Below are 16825 nucleotides of genomic sequence, written 5' to 3'. Positions count from 1 at the left end.
TCCCTGACTGCCTGTCAGCCCAAACTGCTTTGGGAGAGAATAAATAATCTCACAACCTTCTAAAATCACTGTTGTTTCACCTCTGTTAAAGCAGCCAAGCCAATATCCTAACTAGAACTTGCCACCAGCACTAAATGACATTGGTCCTCTTCTTGGGGGCTCCTTCTGTAGGTAATGATGAACACGCACACACACATTCATAACAAATTGCATTAGACAGAAAAAGCTCATCACATATTTAAGAATGTCACTCTTACATGATCTCACTCACGGTTTGTGGGTTTGAGCCCCACATTGGGCTCTATGCTAGCCGCATGGAGCCCCCTTAGAATTCTCTCTCTCCCTCTCTCTTTCTGCCCCTTCCCTGCTCTTTCTCTTTCTCTCTCAAAATAAATAAATAAACTTTAAGAATGTCACTCTTAGATATGATATAAATGAATCATGGCTATGATAACCTTTGTTCTTTTTGAGTTTTATTTTTTATTTTATCTTAAATTATGCATCTTTGGGGGCACCTGGGTAACTCAGCTGGTTAAGTGTCATACTCCTGATTTCAGCTCAGGTCATGCTCTCACAGTTTGAGAGATTGAGCCCCATGTCGGGCTCTGCACTGACAGTGCAAAGCCTACTTGGGATTCTCCCTCTCCCTTTCTCTCTGCCCCTCCCTCGCTTGCTCTCTCTCTCTCAAAATAAATAAATAAACTTTAAAAAAAAGCTTAAAAAAAACTGCTTATGCATCTTTGAAGATGGCTTGGCTGCAGGTAAGAAAAAAAGGCTAGCTAATGCAAAGGGACTCATCCATAGTCTCACATAATGAAACATAGTTGAGGAATAGCAGCTCCAAGGTTAGTTAATTCAGCAACCCCAAAAGCATCATCAGGAAGCCAGAACCTGTCCCTGTCTGGACTCTATGCCATCCTCTGTCTTTGTCCTGTCCCTAGGATGACTTCCTCCAGGGGTTTTGAGATGGTGGCCACACTCACAGCCATCACCACCACACTTGGCAATCTGAAGAGGCAGAAGGGACAATCTTGCACATTTCTACTAGAAGCAAGGAAAGCTTTCCCAGAAACCCCCCAGTGGATTTCTCCTAATGTCTCATTGAAGAATAGTGTCAGGAGCCCATGCAAAAACCCATCACGGGCTCCAGCAATGGGCCACAGCAAGTAAGTGAAAACACCTGGGACTCACCTCCTGCTAGAGGCCCACAGAGGAAGGGAGAGGGTGGAGGCAGGCACAGAATCAGAGTTCTGTTAGGAACGAGGGAGCAAGGGGTTGTCTGCAAAAACCCACCGTTGGAGAAGATTTGACAATACACACAATTATTCTAAAAAATAATGACAGTACTGGCACTTTTCAGATCTAGCAATCAAAGCACATACAGTCATAATTAGATGTTTAAGAAACATCAGCGCTGGCTTGCTCAGGTGCAATTCGGCAGTGACACATGGCAGAGCGGCATCCCTCAGCCTGCTGACTGTGGTGCCTGTTCCAGCATCAAGACCTTTTATTCCCTATTTTACATGTGTTCAAATATACAACATGAATTATCTACCTACCATTTCTTCCCAGAAAGGATTTGAGGCAGATCATCTGCAGAGTTAGTGTTTTTAATCCTTGAAATATTAAAGGCTTCCGCCCCCCACCCCCTCCACCATTTCTGAACTACATGTTCCTGCCACTCTCTCCTTTGAGGTTTTTTTCCAGCTCTAAAAGGATAAACTTGTCAAGGTGCCTGATCATTTCTCGGGACCAGAACAGATTGAAATAACTAATTCATCAAGCCAGGATTTTCAATCTTATGTACTCCCCAGTGATCTCTTTCTGACATTGTAGGAGAAGCCTGTGTTCCATCCAACTTCACTGCTTTGCTTCTCCTCAAGTTGCAGAAGTAGCGACATCTGAAATTGGCATATTCTTAGGTTAGAATGTCAAGAGCAACTATAAGTACCTCAACAAAAAAAGGGAGAACATGCAGTTGGCATGATTTACTCATCACAAAGCCACGTTAAAAATACAGCTAGCTGATTCTTTTTTATTTTGCAAGCAAACTGTGTCAATTAAAAGTTTGTTAAAATGTCAAGGAAAGCACAGAACATTAAATAGGCAAGGCTGAAAAACTAGAAATACAAGCCTACAATGAAGGTTTGCGTGGTGAAAGCCAAATTTCACAGGCAGAAAATAAAAAGAGCTTACAAGGGCCTGAGAATCACAGCTGTGCAACGTGAATCAGGCACACCTGGAAATGGAGGGTGCCAAGGCCACTTCTGCTTTCTGAAAGCTGTGTTGTCTGTGTTAACAATACTACACAGAAACAGGATTTTGTTCTGGACAGACGCGTGAGTGAGAGCACTGATGCATGCCACAGATCAAGGGGTTTTGCCCAAGGAGGGCTTTTTTTCAGGCTAGAAGCACGCTTACTGACAGAGCTTTGACTAAACCCTGGGCTCACTGCCGGCTCATTCTGTGATTTGATCATGATGAGGCATGGAGTGCCAGGTCCCTCGTAGACAATCACTGCCATTGCCAAGGGCAGGAACTCCATGCCCTTGAAATATGTTTTAGAAAACTGCTGACAGTCCAGAGGGGGTTTGGCAGCATCAGTATCAGTACAGAATGAGCCCTCCTGCTCAAGGAGGGGGTCAAGTGTGGGCAGCCACCTGCTGGCAATGCTGTGTGTGGGGGGGAGGGGGGCTGATGTGAGTGACCTCTAGGAGCCCTTCATGTACCTGAGACCCAAGGATTCTCTGGTCCATATCCCAAAATAAGTTCTCAACCTTTTTTAGGGAGCTCCTTTGCACTTACAAACTCTACAATAACAGAGCTAAGAACACTGTCACACAGAATCACAGGCATTTAGCTCGGGAAGAAAGCTGAATTGCTATCTGGTCCAAGCTCCCTTCCAATGGAGTAGAGACTAACGCTGTTATAAGCTCCAAAACTTTGATTTGGCTTAGGTTAAAGGTGTAATTAAACATAAACCTCAAAGTCAATGGTACTCATCATACACAATAGTGAAAAGCTGAGAGCTTTTCCTCTAAGATCAGGAACAAGAAAAGGACACCCACTCTCACACTTTTATTCAACATAGTACTGGAAGCCCTTCACAGAGCAATTAGGTAAGAAGATGAAATAAAAGACGTCCAAATTAGGATGCAAGAAATAATACGGTGTCTATTTGCAGGATATATTTATTTATATATATATATATATATATATACACGTATATATATACATATATATACATATATATGTATACATATATATACATATATATATATATACACACATATATATATATACATATATATATATGTATATATATATAAAAACAACCTAAAGAGTCCACCAAAAAGCTGTCAAAGCTAAGAAGTGAATTCAGTAAAGTTGCAGGACACAAAATCAATATACAAAAATTAGTTGCATTTCTATACACTAACAACAAATTCTCAGAGAGAGAAATTAAGAAAACAACCCTGTTTATAATTGCATCAAAAAGAATAAAATACCTAGGAATAAATTTAACTAGCAAGATGAAAGACCTGTATACTGCAAACTAAGACACTGATGATAAAATCTAAAGAAGACACAAATAAACGGAAAGATGTTCTGTGATGATCAGCTGAATGAATACTGTTCAAATAGCCATACTATTCAAAGCAATGTACAGAGTCAAAGTTCAATAACATTTTTCACAAAAATAGGAAATACAACCCTAAAATTTGTATGTAACCACAAAAAACAAACAAAACAACCAAATAAAGCACGCTTGAGAAAGAAGAACAAAGCTGGAAGGATCACACTTCCTGACATTAAACTATATCAAAAACTACAGTAATCAAAACAGTATGGTATTAGCATAAAAACAGACACAGAGACCAATGGAACAGAATAGAGATACCAGAAATAAACCCATGCATATATAGTCCATTAACTTATGACAAAGGAACCAAGAATATACAATGGAGAAAGGGCAGTGTATCCAATAAATGGTGTTGGAAAAACTGGACAGCCACATGGAAAAGAAGGAAATGGAACCCCCTATCTTATACTATCCACAAAAATCAAGTCAAAATGGATTAAATACTTAAATGTAAGACCTGAAACCATAAAACTCCTAGAAGAAAACACAGGGGGTAAGCTCCTTGACACCAGTCTTGGCAATAACTTTTTGGATTTGACACTAAAAGCAAAGACAACAAAAGCAAAAATAACCAAGTGGGACTACATCAAACTAAGAAACTTCTGCAGAGCAGAAGAAATAGTCAACAAAATGAAAAGGCAACCTATGGAATGGGAGAAAATATTTGCTAATCATGTATCAGATAAAGGATCAATATCCAAAATATATAAAGAACTCATACAACTTGATAGCAAAAAAATAATTAAACCAATGTGCAGAGGAATTGAATGAACATTTCTCCAAGGAAGATGTACAAATGGCCAACAGGTACATGAAAAGATGCTCCACATTACTAATCTATAGAGAAATACAAAATACAATTCAAAACCACAATGAGATATCACTTTGCACCTGTTGGAATGGCTATTACCAAAACAATGGCTATTTTACAAGAGATACTAAGTGCTGGCAAGGATGTGGAGAAAAGGGAACTATTGTGCACCATTGGTGGGAATGTAAATTGGCACAGCCACTGGAGAAAAATGTATAGTGGTCTCTCCAAAAATTAAAAATAGAACTACCATATGATCTAACAATCCCACTTCTGGGTATATATCTGAAGGAACCAAATCAGCATCTTGAAGAGATATCTGTACCCCACGTTCATAGCAGCATTTTTTACAATAGCTAAGACGTGGCAACAACTTAAGTGTCCATTGACAGATAAAGAAAATGTGCAAAAGATTTTATATATATATAATGGCGTATTATTCAGTCATCAAAAAAAGAAGGAAATCCTATCATATGCAACAACATGGCTGGACCTTAAAAGCATTATGTTTTCACTTATATGTGGAATCTAAAAAAAACCAAACTCATAGAAACAGAACAGTTTGGTGGTTATCAGAGGCAGGGGATGGGGTAGGGGAAATGGGTGAAGGTGAACAAAAGGTCCAAACTCCTGATTACAAGATATACAAGTCCTGGGGATGTAATGGATAGCATGGTGACTATAATTAACAATATTCTATTGTATACCTGAAAGTTGCTGAAAGAGTAAATCTTTTTTCTTGTTTTTTTTTTTTTTTCATTTTTATTTATTTGAGAGAGAGCGCAAGTTTGCACAAGTGAGGAAGAGGCACAGAGGGAGAGGGAGAGAGAATCTTAAACAGACTCCATGCTCAGTGGGGAGCCCCATGAGGGGTTCAATCCCACGACCCTGAGATCATGACCTGAGCCGAAATCAAGAGTCAGACGCTCAAATGGCTAAGCCACCTAGGTACCCCAGAAAGAGTAAACCTTTAAAGTTCTCATCACAAGAAAAAAACTTATAAATAGTTGAGGAGATGGATGTTAACCAAACTTGTGGTGATCATTTCACATACATATATACATATATCAAATCATCATGTTGTACACCTTAATACGATGTTATATGTCAATCATATCTCAATACAACTGGAAAGGAAAGAAGATAGGATAGGACTTGATACTGAATAAACAGAAATGTGCAGTATTAAAGAAAAAAATAAAGTAATCCAAAGAAAAGAGGAAAAAACACTTAGGAACAACATATTATAGAAGGCGGGGATTCCGCTAGCCTGGGTCCCCAAATTTCTGGGTGGAGCAGAGGTCCCACCACTTTCATGAACCCCCATCCTTAATACCGCCATCTTGGAGCCAAACTGGACTGTTTTTATAAAGGAAAAATAATCTATTGTGTTAAGCCACTGAACTTTGGGAATTCGTTACAGTAGCTTAACACTAATACTTATCTGTATATATAGGCTTTTGAATAAGATTAAACCAATATACATAAAACACCATAATGATGTGGGAAACAAAGGCAGAAGGAAATGGCAGATAAAATTAAATTTCCTTATAACCTGCAGCCCACTGACAAATACTTGAGGCTGGCAGAGTAAGACATTTCTCCAGGAACTCTCTACTGTCTTCATGTTAATACTTTGCTAGGGGGAAAAACAACCTTCGCTTGACAATAGCTAGGCCTCCAGTATCCATGAATCTTCTTTACCATATCAAGGTCCCTTTGGAAACTTCCTTTAACTTTACCACCTCAGTCTCTCTTCACAGTCCTGGGGCAGCTCTTGCTGCCCACAGGTCCCATCCCCATGCTTTAATAAAATCACCTTTTTGAGCCAAAGACATCTTAATACTTCTTTCTTGGCCATACGCTCCGGACCCTACCGCCACTCCAAAACCCTATCAATAATAGCTCAATAATGGTTAATTCCTTTCCATTTTTGGTCTGCTACCATCTGAAAATATACCAATAAAATCTTTTTTTTTTCTCTCAAAGCAAGAGTTTTCTAGGAATTTTTAAATGTGCAGGTTGGAAAAAGAAAAAAAAAATAAATGTGCAGGTTGGGGTTAGCCCCATAAACTTATCATCAAGCAACATTTTCGGGAGAGACCTGGTCATTTACATCTTAAAACCACTCTGTCATCTGGAATATGGTACTTACCTTGAAACCTAACTTGAAGCTGAGACAAGTAGAGGTCTTGCAACAAAGATGTCATTCGGAGGATGGTAGGTCCTTTCAAGTTTTCCAGAGCAGGCCATACTTACCTGTAAATCACTAGGGGTTCTATAAAATAAACAAACAAACAAACAAACAAATAAATAGATGACTTCTGTTTACGTATCAGTTTCCACAAACGTAAGCTAAATGAACCAATACTTATTCTGTATTATCATCATTAAAATAAGTTTCTACATTGAGTTTCTGAGTATGTCTACTAAAGAGAGCCAAGACCTATCCTGTAACATTTAGAGATTTGTTTTAATAGTCATCTTCCAAGGTTTGCTGTTTTATTACTTGGGCACTATTGATTGTTAACTGTTGCACTATTTGTTGGGTGTTACAGGACATCATAATGGCAGTTATGTTTGCTGTAAACTCTGTTCAGCTGACAGTGTTGTGAACTCTGTTGGCTACGGAAGATTGGCTCTGCCCACCTACCTTATGATAACTGACCACAGACTGCCATATCATTGGTGTTATTATAACTCGTTTAATCAGGATGGAGATCTATGCTTCCTTTTCTGAAACTAGGAACATACTGAAAGTCCTTTGTAATAAATAATTCTAACATTAACTTAAAGACATAATGCAAAATCTTGTCTTCCCAGAGGTCTGTCTTCTTTTCACTGAGGTATAATTTACATATAGCATTATATTAGTTTCAGATGCACAACATAATCATTTAATATTTGTATGTTTTGCAAAATGATCACCACAATAAGCCTAGTTAACATTCCTCACCATAGTTAATATTCATCACCATACATAGTTCAATTTTGTTCTTATACGAGAACTTTTAAGATCTACTCTTAGCAACTTTCAAATACACAATATAGTATTACTAACTATAGTCACCATGCTGTACATTACGTCTCCATGACTTAATTATTTTATAACTGGTATTTTGTACCTCTGGACCTCCTTCACCCATTTTGTCCAGCCCCACCCCCACCTAGCAACCATTAATCTATTGTCTATATCTATGACCTCATTTTTTTTTAAGATTCCGCGTGTAAGTGAGATCATAGGACTGTCTTCTATAATCCTCCTGGAAGGTGGTCAACAAAACTCTGGCCATTTAGCACTTTCCCATAATGCTCTTAGGATGCTGATCAAACCCTGCCCAAGGCCTACAAGGCTCACTGTCAGTCCGGGCTCACTAGTACGACTACCAGTCATCCTGGCCATCTCTGAGCCCCACAAAACAGCCTTGCTCCTTGGGGATTTGGTGCCTGTGTCCATGCATGTCCTCTGATGACCCAATTAGGAGGTGGGTCAGCTGGGTAGATGCCTGGGGTTCGAGTCCACAAAAGGCACCAACCACCCCCCCCCATCCCCCACCAAGAAAGGAGATGAAGAAAACTCTCCTTTCTGGAGCTATTTGGGGCAGGGGAAGAAGGTGGGACCCCCAAGGGGCATGCTGGAGCCAGGATGCAGGCCATAAGACTGCCTTCTCTGGAGGACGCTGGTGAGCTGAGGCAGGTGGGTAGGTTTAAAGCCAAGGATAAGAAGCTAGGAGGAGCAGAAGGTGAGGGTGTGGTGGTTCTGGAGCACATCTACAAGTTTTCTGTCACATCTCCCATCAAGAGGGAATTCTAGCTCCCCTGATCAGGCTTCAGGACTACCTTAGTGAATAGAATGGGACAGAAATGATGCTGTGTGACCTCTAAGACCAGGTCAGGAAAGTCCATGAGATTCTATCTGGCTTGCTCTCTCTTGGACCATTTGCTTTAGAGGCCTGAAGCGACCATGTGAGAGCCCACCCGGAGACAGGGACACCCAGGCAGCCACTGAGGCTTCCCAGCCCATGCATCAGACATGTGAGTCAGGGAATATCTGGATGATTCTAGACCACCCACTGCCTGCATAACTGTGAGAGACCCGCGTGAGAAACACAAGTTGGCCCTGTCCACCTCCAGACCATGAGGATAACAGTGAAATGATGGCTGTTTTAAGTCACCAAATTTGGGGATGATTTCTTATGCAGCAGTAGTGATGAGGCCAGAGACTTTGTCTTGCTCTCTACTCTTCTGTCCTCAGTACCAAAAACAGTACCTGGCCCAGGTAATCAATCAATGTCTGCTGGATGGCTGAATGGACAGATGAATGTGCAGAGGAGAGGCTCACTACAGTCACCGGCAATCCATCCTTTCTGCCTTTCCCCAGCCAGCAGGCTGCTATCTCTCCTCTGCCCTTCCACCTTTCCCACATAGCTAACTCACCATCAGCCTTCGGACCCCAGCTCAAAGATCATTTTCTCAGGGAAGCTGCCCTTGAACTCCCCTGTCTAGATCAGGGTCCTGTCTGACACTCTCAAGTCATTCTGTATCTCTCCTTCAGGATACTCTCCGGGACTATTAGTACATAATCAAACAACTACACTGAAAAGCTGACTGGCTGTCTCCTGGGACTCACTACAAACCACCCTACGGCAGCGATAGGGTCTGTCTGTTCACAAGCGTGCCTCTGGTGGACAAAGCCTAGCACAGACCTGGCTGACTGTGTGTCAGAACATTTCTGGAGACTGGTAACATATACAGCTCAGCTGTTTTGACTCACAATACTTCTGACACCAAACGTTGTTGTTGTTGTTTTTTTTTTCCCCACACCAACCAATTCTCCAACTCTGTGGACACCAGCTGGGTGTCCTACAATTCAATTCTGACACCGACTATCCCAAATTAGTGTTGGACTCCACAGGTTGAAGGACTCAGTTCCAAAGACTGCCCCCACTTCAGATGCCAGTTACAAGCACAGGGTCCCCAAATTACCCACTTTTGTCTAATCTAGTTACAAAGTCAGAGGTGGGGCCTCCCACAACCCTTCCCCCTTTCAGGTTCAATAATTTGCTACAACAGCTCACAAAACTGGAGAACATTTTACTTGCTGTCACCATAGATTTATTATATAAAGGATACAACTCAGGAACAGCCAAATGGAAGGAATGCACAGGGCAAGGTGTGGGGCCAGGGAGCAGGGCTTCCATGCTCTCTCCAGGCATGCTGCCCTCCTAGCACGCGGATGTGCTGCCAACCCGGAAGCTCTCTAAATCCCCGCTGTTTAGAGGTTTTTATAGAGGTCTCCTTTCATCTATGACGGACTAAATCATAGGCCATTGGTGGGGCTTAAAGTCCAAACCTCTAATGGTGCTTTGGCCTTTCAGGCAACCAGCTCCCATCCAGAAGCTTATCTAACCCCCTCTCCTGACCCCCAGACCAGCAGTCATTAGCACCTAAAAGATACTCTTAGCACTCTGGAGATTCCGTGTTCCAGGAGCTGTGTGCCCTGAACTGGGGGGCAAAGACCAAATATTTATTTTTTATGATACCATCCTGCTATTAGACGGTGCTCATTTTTATTGTTTTCAATAATACTGAGCTAGAATTGGCCTCTAACTACTAGCCTACCCTCCATCAGGCTGTCCAAAGCCACTCACACCGTGGTCATTCACACCACACAGACCCCCCGGGAACTGGTCTGAGTGTCTTCTTCAGGTTTACACACAGCTGTCGGGGGAAGAGCCGGAATCTGAAGCCAACTCTTCAGACTTGACAGTTCAACACAATGTCCCTCACACCACCCTGCCTCCCGGATGTTTCCGCGATGTGAGATGCTCTGGGAGCATCATAATCTCCTTATCCGAAACAACAACAACAAAAACAACAACAAACAAAGCTGTGCACTTTTAATGGAGCACGCGAAACAGGTGAAGCTTCTTAATATTTAACAGATAGTATTCAATGTCCCTATAAAACAAGAGCTCATGGTGATATTTACTTTAGGCACCTCCCTGCCAAATGCCTAAGGGATGAGCTCCTGAGCAAACATCTAATTCAGATTTTAATTTGCTTCATTTCTTGGGCAGATCCCACAATCCCCCACAGAAGGTGCTCCTTCTGCTTTCCCTTCTTTTCTATTACTTGTCATTCCCCAGGCTGCTGGAGATTAAGGACTTAAACTAAGATAAAGAACATTCCAGGTCATCTGCACCGTTCAGTGAAATAGCACCCCTGAACAAGTGAGCTTTTGAAGACCATGCAATGACCCAGAAAATGTGAACATTTTAATGTGACTTAATGTGAAAAACTAAAAAAGGATACAGAGCCATGCCCTGCACGACCCAATTTTTTTTTTTAAATGTGTGTATGTATATGCTTGGAAAAGCTGGATGGAAAGAAATACAAATTTAAAAATGACATCGTATGTCTCACCCTTCAGATTGCCAAAAAAATAAAAAGATCATCCGTCTCTAGTGGATGTTAGTCCCAATGGGTGGGGGTGGGGGGGGGTGGGGATACATTCCTTTCACACACTGTCGGTAAGAGGGTTAAGTGGAACAGTATTTGTGAAGAAGAACTGTGGTTTCATTAAAACAGTAAACACACATACCTTTTGCCCCAGGAATTTGGATTCTGGATATCTAATCCCCAAAAATGCTTATTCATGTGTATAAAGCAGCAATAAGAATAAATATAAAAATTTGAAAACTGAAATGTACCCCAGAGGGAAATGGTTGGAAAATTACAGTTTGTTCATATAATGGAACAGGATTTAGCCTTTAAAAAGAAAGAGGGGGGCACCTGACAGGCTCAGTTGGTAGAGCATGTGACTCTTGATCTTGGGGTTGTGAATTTGAGCACCATGTTGGGTATAGAGATTACTTAAAAATAAAATCTTTTAAAAAAAGAAGGGAAGGGAGGGGAAAGGAGAAAGAGATGGGCTTAGGTGTGGATGTGGACAAACCTCCAGATTCTGCCAAGTGAAAAATGAATGAGAGAGAGTGTGCAAGTGGCAGTGATGTGGAAATGGTGGGGTTCGGAGTGAATGGTTAAGAAAGAATTCTTGAATCCTCTTCGGTGCAAACAGGAGGTTTTAGTAAAGCATGGGGATAGGGCCTATGGGTTGGAAGAGCTGTACTGGGATTAAGAGAGGGTTAGGGATAGCATAAGTCTCTAAGGAATTTTGGAAGCAAAGTTTCAAGGACCTTAAGAGGCTAGCTGTTAGGAAAAGGTCCTTTACTACTGTCTAGTAAAACCCTAGTCATGAGACCCTTTCGATGCATATCAGTGGGCCATGTGCTTGGAGGATGACTGCTAACATGTATCTTGGGGAGCAGAGATAAAGGAAGTTTCCAAGGAAATTTTTATATGTTAACGTAGACTTACAGGATCCTGGAGGTGAGGCCACTGTTAAGCTAAGGTTGCCTTTTGCCCTTAGCAAAGTGTCATCATCGAGGGGGTTGAGCTCCTACAGGAAGGTCACTCTGCCCGTGTCAGGGACTTGTCAATGGGCTCTAAACTGTAAAGAAATTTAATTTTTTTCTTTTGCCTCTGTTCTCTATTTCAGCAGCATAATAGATAGAGTGCTTATCTATTGTATAGGTGTCTCTGAAGGTAAAACAAACATTTGCACAACTCAACATATACCAGGAAATTTTAAGAAAACATGTAAACTTACAGAATAAGGTGTGGAAGGAGATAGTCCCCAAGTTAATAGTGGTTATCTCTACTGTGGACTTTTCAATATTTACTCACATATTTAATGCTTTGTTTTTACAGTGTGTTATGGTACAAATAACAAACGGTTAGTAATGACAGAAAATGTTATGTTAAGTCAAAAGAGCAAGCTATAATACAGCATATACAGTTTGAGCTCAATTACGTTATAAAGAAGATACATTACAAAACTGGACTGAGTCATCTGAAACAGGGCTGAGAGTGAGACTTTTTACTGTTATACTCTTTAGTGCTATTTTTTTAAATCAATAAAAGTGACAATTCTTAAAGAAACCCTGGAAAGAGAAAATAGACCCTTAATATTAGGAGTGGTTATGGCTGGGACTACAGTAATTTTACTCTGCTTTGAAACAAACTGCAAGGGTGAAAGACTGGTTTACAACTCTTGAAGCAGGTGGTAGCATCCTGGAAGACTTCTTTTCTCATTTATAGTCTTGCATTTTCCAAATTTTCTTAAACATTTATGACTTTTAAAATCAGAAAAAAAAGAAAGCTGTAGAATTTATTTAAATTAACAATTTTTTAAATGTTTATTTATTTCTCAGAGGGAGGGAGAGAAAGAGAGAGACAGAGTAAGGGTGGGGGAAGGGTAGAGAGGGAGGGAGAAACAGAATCCGAAACAGGCTCCAGGCTCTGAGCTGTCAGCACACAGGCCAATGTGGGGCTTGAACTTGTGAGATGTGAGAATTTGACCTGAACCGAAGCCAGACGCCCAACCAACTGAGCCACCCAGGTGCCCCTATCTAAATTATTTTTTAAACAATGTTAGTTAAGCAAGAAGTCACAAGGCAGGTACCTAAGCTATTGAGAGACCAGTGGTTTTGAAAGAGTACCTCCTTTCAAAACTAATGCAACATGAAACCTGATGTGTACGAAAGATAAAATCATAGTTTACTGGGAGGGGTCTGGCGCCCCACTCAGCAGAAGCCCCATCATACCCAAAGAAACCAGGGCTCCAGGAACTCCATTAGGAAATGCACTATATAAATAGACTGAGGCTACAGGGTTAGGGAAGGGGACATGTGCTAAATGGTCAGATGGGGCTTTAAGGAAGAGACAGAAACTGCTAAAGCTACAAGGGCAGGTAGGATGTTCGTGGGCATGCCTGATGTGAGCAGGCATTTCAAGGAGGATAAATAATGTATACAGTGGTACACATGCAGAGGCAGAATCCACCCCTCCCTACACTGTTGACTGATGACAGGTTTTATGCAGTCACTCATCAGTGAACAGGGTGGAGAATGAGTGGGGCCAGACTAGGCTGCTGTAGGAGGAGGGAGCCACAGAAGGTTCCTGAACACACGCCTGACAGGATGAAGGCGGCAACATAGAAACATCACTCAGAAAGCTGACAGATACACTCGTGTATATACATCTCACCCTTGAGTTTACAGCAAGGCACTGGCAGCCAACCTTGCCGGCTTTGACATTTGGGGGCTTGCGGCTCGTCACCATACAAATGCTAGCTTCTGCCAAGCTTGTGCTGCATTTGGGCAGAGTATCAGCCAGACAGGCTGCAGGCCTTCCTCCAGGGCTACCCTGGAAGGAGCCCACATTCCAAGGGCAATGGGGCTGGGACCCCAAGTCACAGCTCATGGTGCCTCCCTGGGACTGAGAGCCGGGCCTTTTACTCCACCGCTTACCAGCTGCAGTACCTCAGGCAAGTTACTTAACCTCTCTGAGCTGGTTTCCTCACCTGTAAATGGTGATTCGATTATTCACTCAACAAATATTTACTGAGCCTCTGCAATATGCCAAGCACAGTTATAGAAGCTGGGGATCAGCAGTGACCAAAGTAGTCCAAAATCCCTTCCCTCACAGAGCTTATATTCTAGTGGAATATAAAATCACCCACTTTCTGGAGTTGTGGAAGGGACTGCACTTAGGGTACTAAGGATTCCGTACCTAAGTCTAGCGTATGTACGGGTTTCCCCCGCACATCACCAAGCAGTTCTCTGACCCTAGCTGGGTGTCCTACAACTCAACTCAATTCTGACCCTACCTGCCTGGAGATAGCGTCAGAGTCCACAGGTTAAGGGCTCAGCTTCCCCCCAGCCCTCACCACTTCAGAGGCCGATGGCAAAGCCAGGTTGTCCCTTGTGCTTCTGACTGGAGGTCTGTCTCCCTCTTTGGTTCAATTAATTTGCTAGAGTGGCTCACAGAACCCAGAGACACATTTTACTTACTAGATCACCGGTTTACTATAAAAGGACAGAATTCAGGAATAGTCAGATGGAAGAGGTGCACAGGGAAAAATATGCATGTGGGAAAGGTGACCTAGTTTTCATGCTCTCTCCCAGGGTGCTAGTCTCCCGCACCCCCCAAGTGCTCTCCCTGGAAATTCTTCAAACCCGTCCTTTTGTGTTTTTATGGAGGCTTCATTACATAGGCATGACTGATTAAATCGATGGCCACTGACAACTGATTTGACCTCCGACCCCTCTCCCCTCCCTGGAGGTCTGGGGATGGGACTGAAAGTTCCAACCTTCTAATCACAGGCTGGTTCTCCCAGCAACCGGTCCCCATCCTTAGTTACCTGGGGGCTTTCAAAAACCATCACTTCATTAACATAACAAAAGACACCTTCCTGGGTCCCAGCACAGTTTAGGGGGTCTGCGCCAGAAACAGGGATGAACGAACATATATTTCTTATTATAAATCACATCACAGGTAGTAACGATCCTCCTTTTCTCATTTTATTACTATATATTCCCTACAGCCTTTAGCACCAAGAAGGCACCCAGTAGACACCATGGGGCTGGTGGAGTTTCCTTCTATGGACTGAGATTTCCCTACCTGGAAACACAATGCCATACATTCAGCCCTGGGCTCAGACTAGCACAAAAGTTCCTCTCTGCACCCCACTCCCTAGCACCGTCAATTCCACCATAACGAACAGGGATGGGTAGAGAGAAAGAAGGAAAGCACCCTGGGGCCATTCGTCACAATGAAGGCAGCTGACAGCCCGGGTGAACCCTGGCACAGCCCCCATTTCCTCGGGGAATTGAGCAGACCTGCCTGCTGGTAACAACAGTTCCCTTCTCAGGGGGTGCTCACGTAGTCCTTGCCTGGAGGGACACCCTCGTGGACCATGGAGCAGTACCCAATGGGCCAGTAGAGGTGACCCGGCCTCTCCCAACAGGCCAGCCCACGGCAAGGGCAAACCTCACTTAGATTTCAATGTGTTCACAGGGTGGGTAACAGACACAGCTAGGTCATATTCTGAGCCAAGTAGCCAGAAGTATTGGTAGGAGTTGAAAGGAGAGGGAAAAAAATCGTAAACCAACTTGAGGACCTCATCCTTGGGGCTCCGAGAAAGCGCTCCGTCAAAAATCCAGCTGGCGTATATACTTTGATATGTGATGACAGTTTCAACTTTCCTCACCGACTACACGCTGGTGTTCTTGTGCCAGCCTCTATTTCCATGGCCTGAGTAATGCCCGGGCACAGGACCAGAAATGAATCGGAAACAGAGGGACGGGGCAGGAGAGGCGAACAGCACAGTCAGTGGGCCCACATCCTGCTCAGCCTGCAACAGCAAACCCTTCAGGGCAGTGGCTGGGACAGCAGCCAAGCCCAACTCGGATTCCCGCCCACCCTCCCCTACAGCCTCATTCCCTCTTCCAGCCCAGACCCTGAGCTCCCTTGGGGCTGCGACCTTATCTGCCTCGTTCACCGCTCTCTGTTAAACGAATAAATGACCACAGTGCTGGACCCGAACTCTGGCGCACTGGACTTACCGTTCTCTCCCAACCGCCACATGCTCCTTCTCGTAATTCAGTGTCTGTGCCCACTCACTTGGCCCAAGTGCCTTCTTGACCTGGTTAACTCCTACTCATCCTTAAATGCAGCGCAAAAGGCAGCCCCTCCTAGAAGCTTTCCCTGACCCCAATGCTAGGTGAGGCCCCCAGTATTGGGCGACCACAGCCCTCCCATCATATGCGTCAACACACAGGCTCAGGTCAGCTTCCCCGCCTACTGCTTGCAGGGCTGGGCGAACACAGAGCTGAGGAAGCAGCAGGTGGCTCAGTAGGTGTGTGTGGGAAGAAAGGAAGGGAGGGAGTAAAGAAGGGCACCAAGAAAGATACTGTGGATGGAGAAACACGTGTCACAGAAACCTACCACAAACGGAACAGGAACAAAACACTTTAACTCAGTAGATAACTGGGTCATTTATTAATGTTTACAGAGAAAAACTAGCAGGAAGTGGCTGGGAAAAGATTTCTCAAATCATTTGAGTGGGAAGCAGGGGTCACTCTGTGCTGCATCCCTTGCTCCCTTCCGGATGTGGGTGGGCTAAGCTGGGGGCTGAAGAGGAAGAGAAACTTTGGAAGGCTAGGTGAGTGGAGGCACTTGAAAGGCTCACTGGCAAGAAGGTCTCAAAGGCTCAGAACTCCTCTGGCCTAGGGGTGCTGAATCCCATTTCCCGTGGGGTAATCTTCAACTGCCGAGGGGGATCAATTATGACTCATTCCCTTAAAGCTGTTAAGAACAGGCCTGGGGTCAAGAAACAGGGATAATGAGGACATTCTATTGTTCTGGTCCAGTTCCGAAAGGTAGGAACAGAAGCAGGGATTTAAGACAGATGATCTGGAAATGAAGACTATTTTGGGAGGTAGCCTTCTTAGCACACTATTTCC

The 16825-nt window shown here is 43.3% G+C and overlaps 1 protein-coding gene and 1 long non-coding RNA gene across 3 annotated transcripts in view; one reads left to right on the top strand and one right to left on the bottom strand.

Annotated features, from left to right (window-relative positions):
- The window catches only part of PXYLP1 (2-phosphoxylose phosphatase 1), a 71975-nt gene that overhangs the window by 46165 nt on the left and 8985 nt on the right, over positions 1–16825 (bottom strand). For both annotated transcript variants that reach the window (XM_058730052.1, XM_058730053.1), the window contains exon 2: positions 6610–6732. The gene's annotated coding sequence lies outside the window, so the exon portion shown is untranslated. The remainder of the gene's footprint in view (positions 1–6609; positions 6733–16825) is intronic.
- LOC131511930 (uncharacterized) lies at positions 7725–10908 on the top strand. The gene is made up of 3 exons (XR_009261818.1): positions 7725–8151; positions 9010–10375; positions 10604–10908. It is a non-coding gene; the product is annotated as an uncharacterized LOC131511930 (long non-coding RNA).

Source organism: Neofelis nebulosa, chromosome 5 (genome assembly GCF_028018385.1).
Source record: "Neofelis nebulosa isolate mNeoNeb1 chromosome 5, mNeoNeb1.pri, whole genome shotgun sequence".
Classification (NCBI taxonomy): Eukaryota; Metazoa; Chordata; class Mammalia; order Carnivora; family Felidae; genus Neofelis; species Neofelis nebulosa.
This window is presented reverse-complemented; position numbering and strand designations above follow the sequence as displayed.